This window comes from Sinocyclocheilus grahami, unplaced genomic scaffold (assembly GCF_001515645.1).
Source record: "Sinocyclocheilus grahami isolate Dianchi unplaced genomic scaffold, SAMN03320097.WGS_v1.1 scaffold152.1, whole genome shotgun sequence".
Taxonomy (NCBI): domain Eukaryota; kingdom Metazoa; phylum Chordata; class Actinopteri; order Cypriniformes; family Cyprinidae; genus Sinocyclocheilus; species Sinocyclocheilus grahami.
In genome coordinates this window covers 856,946-860,606 of record NW_015505331.1, presented here as the reverse complement: position 1 = coordinate 860,606, position 3,661 = coordinate 856,946, and positions in this window count along the sequence as shown.

Genomic DNA, 3,661 nt, shown 5'->3' with positions numbered 1-3,661 from the left:
CTTAGCAGTGTCTTTTATATTTTATTATTGTGAATCAGTTGTTTAAATAAAAAATAAAGTTTAAAAACCTGAATTAAAAATAATAATACATTTGTTTTAAAATCCTGAACAGATTTAGAAAATGTAAACATTTTCAGTAGCCAAACGCTTTGTGCTAGTGATGGGAAGTCCGGTTCTTTTCCGCGAACCGGTTCTTTCGGATAGTTCGTTTCAATGAACCGGTTAAAAAAACGGTTCATCGGTTCTTTTACGCCCTAACGTAATGACGTCATTCGCGATGACGTAATGATATCAAGTCTATCGTCCCGGGCCGGGATCAAAATACACATTCAAATATATAAAGTCAGTAATCATAACTTCAGTCAGTTCAAACATCATAATCATGATCTGAAAAGTTTACAATTAAGTTTTGCAACTAAGCACCCAAATACAGTAACAGGCAGTGATGTGCATATACCAGGATTTAAGTCTTGAAGATACAGAGTAAACAAATTAGTTGTTACCATAACAACCATTACCATACATTTACAACAACCATTAACAACCATTACCATAATCCACTTACTATACATAATCCATTGCGATTTATTTGTTATAAAATAAACTTACGTTTCGCCAGACTGCCCTTCATTCAAGTCCTCGGTTTACCCGCGCTCATAACATTAGCACAGAATCAGTTGTCCAAAAGAACCAGTTCGGTTCAGACGTGCTGTGTCAGTCATAAGCCGCTTTTCCACTACCGGGCCGAACGGTTCTAAGAACTGTCAGGTACGGTTCCAGTTGTATTTCCACGTGAGCCTGGCACGGCGCGGCAGGATTACAAACCGTTCTCGGCCCGGAATTCTCGGCACTTTTAGACAACCGTGCTGAGCCGTGCTGGTAGAGCGCGTGTGCTTGACCTCGCCACTCAGGATCTGTCACTTGTCTGTTGCCTGGCTGCTAGTTTCTCCATAGCTTGCTAAGCTGAGCAATGTAAACACAAATTAGTAATAAAATCTAAATAAATTTGTGATCATCCTCCATAACACGGTGGTTATTTACACCTCACATCATATGTAAACACTTGTGATTGACGCATTTGAATTGCATTCCAAAGAGATCCGTCATCAGCCCTGCAGTGGAAAACTAAACCATAACTGTACCGATCGGCGCGGATCTTATGCAAAGAGAACCGTTCAGCGCGATGCGAAAAGCGGCTATAGTAGGCAATCTGTTCGGTAGCTTCACGCTGAATCACGCATGCGCAGTATCATCAGCTCATCGGTTCTCGGTTCAGTGTACTGGTGATCCGAAAACCAATGCAACCGGTTCTTGACTCGAGAACGAGAACCGCTCCAGCAGTGGGCGTGTAGGTTCGTTCCCCTGCACGCTGCACACATGCTGCTCTGCTCGTGTTCATCTTCAGTTCTCTCTTCACTGCAGTTCAGTCAGTGTACTGTTTGAGTAAATGAATTACTCCGGGGATATTGGTTTATTTCGACTCAGAGGGAGTGTCAGCCATGTTAAAAAAGTGAATAATTTAAGTAATTTGTGGATTAATGTTTAATGGAGACGCGAACCGTTTCAAACGATTCAGTCCGATTTGGTGAACTGGTTTAACCGGTTCACTAAGAAGAACCGGCTAAATGGAACGATTCGTTCGCGAACCGGGCATCCTTGCTTTGTGCTGATTCACTGACAGCAAGTTACTAACCTGGTCTCAGACGCTGTCTAGTGATGGAAATTTGGATTCTTTCAAGAGATTCGTTCATTTTCAGTTCGTTCACCAAAATGATTCGTACTGATTCGTTCAGTGACCATTTCTTCATATTACATAAATAATACGCCAGCAGGTGGCGAAAAAGAGTGTTTTATCTGTTATGTCTTAAGTCAACGAACGTATTCACTTATTACAAGAAACTGATTTGGCTTTATTAAAATGTGTGCATAATCTACTCATTAAATAAATAACGTATAAATAAGTTGTTCAGATGACCAAAGCACAATGTTTTCTTGCATATTTAACATTTTAATTGTTTGGACAGACATTTAAACATTCATAAATCGGGGATTAAACGTTGAGTTATGTTCTGTATGCTAAATATTAATATATAAACAAGTTTATGCAAAGTACCTATAACTGCGCTTTGCATCGGCTTTCTGCTGATTGCTGATCGAGATTGACATGCTTAATGGCTGACTGACCCAGTACACTCTCATGCATTTGTTTACGAACGAGATATGTACCAGTTCAGTCATTTCATTCACGAACGAGAAGATCTCTCGATCTCGTTCAGACTCAAAAGAAACTCGTTCAGTGAAGGGCGTATTCGACTACATTCAACAAATCACATTGTCCATCACATCTCATACTCGAAGGCTATTGGCTCGAGGTTTAGTCATTCTTTGACAGGATGAAACAGTCCACAGAGCTACCCGGTTCACTGAACTGCGCATGCGCTGCCAATAGCGCCGCGCTGCTGTGGAGGGAGGAATATCAGTGAACGAGAAATATGAGTCAATGGATTACGTGAACGAGAACGATTCGTTCACCAAAAAGATTCGTTCAAAAAGAACGATTCGTTCACGAACGTAACAACACTAACGCTGTAATTTTTTGTTTTAATGCAACAGTCAGATGGTGTCTTTGACAACTACAGTTACTTTTAAAGCATCAGGTGGAAGTTGACAAACGCTGAATGATTTCAATAACTCTTGACAGACTTTTCAGGAAAACCGTCATTTGGCTTTGTTGACCATATCCAGCTCCCGCCACGAACGCCAAACTGCTTGTGATCACCTCAACTTTACAGTCATAGCAGTTTTTCTTGAAATGGCGTCCTGACGCTGCGCTCATGCGGGAACTGTTGAAAAAGCAACGAGACGCGGCACAAACAGACTGTATAAAAACAGGGCACAACTCGGAAAGACGTCCGTCTAGTGCGTGTTTACACAAGAAATAAATCATTAAAAGGAAACTTTAAAGGAATTTGAGTAAATAAAATGAATTAAATTAGTCTTCACGTATGAATTTTGTAGTGAAAAAGCAACGAGACGCGGCACAAACAGACTGTATAAAAACAGGGCACAACTCGGAAAGACGTCCGTCTAGTGCGTGTTTACACAAGAAATAAATCATTAAAAGGAAACTAAAGGAATTTGAGTAAATAAAATGAATTAAATTAGTCTTCACGTATGAATTTTGTAGAAAAAAAAAAGATTAAGATTAAATAGCAGCCATTTATAAGATTCATATTTAATTTGTATAAGATCACATATACACATACATTTCTGCTATCTCAATTTGAAAAAGACCTATGGCATTGGTAATCTTAAAAATGTATAGGCTATATATGACCTATACAAGCAAATAAGTTAGATGCATTGCCCAAAGGTCAGTAATGGTGCTTTTCATGTGGCCAGTCTTAAACCATGTTTGAAGATGTTAACAAAAAGCCCTAGTTCAAGACAAAGGTATAGAAACAGCCCAATATTTAAACTTTCTTGCTCCTTTAATTCAGGACAACTTAAATGAGTCTTTGCTTGGGAAGCATGTTTTAATCTATAATCTATAAGAGCAAACCAGTAGTAGGCCTACCATTTGCACCAACATGATTTTTTTTTTTATCATCAATAGGTTGCATGTCTATTTATTAGACTATTTTGTTTACCAATTTGGAAC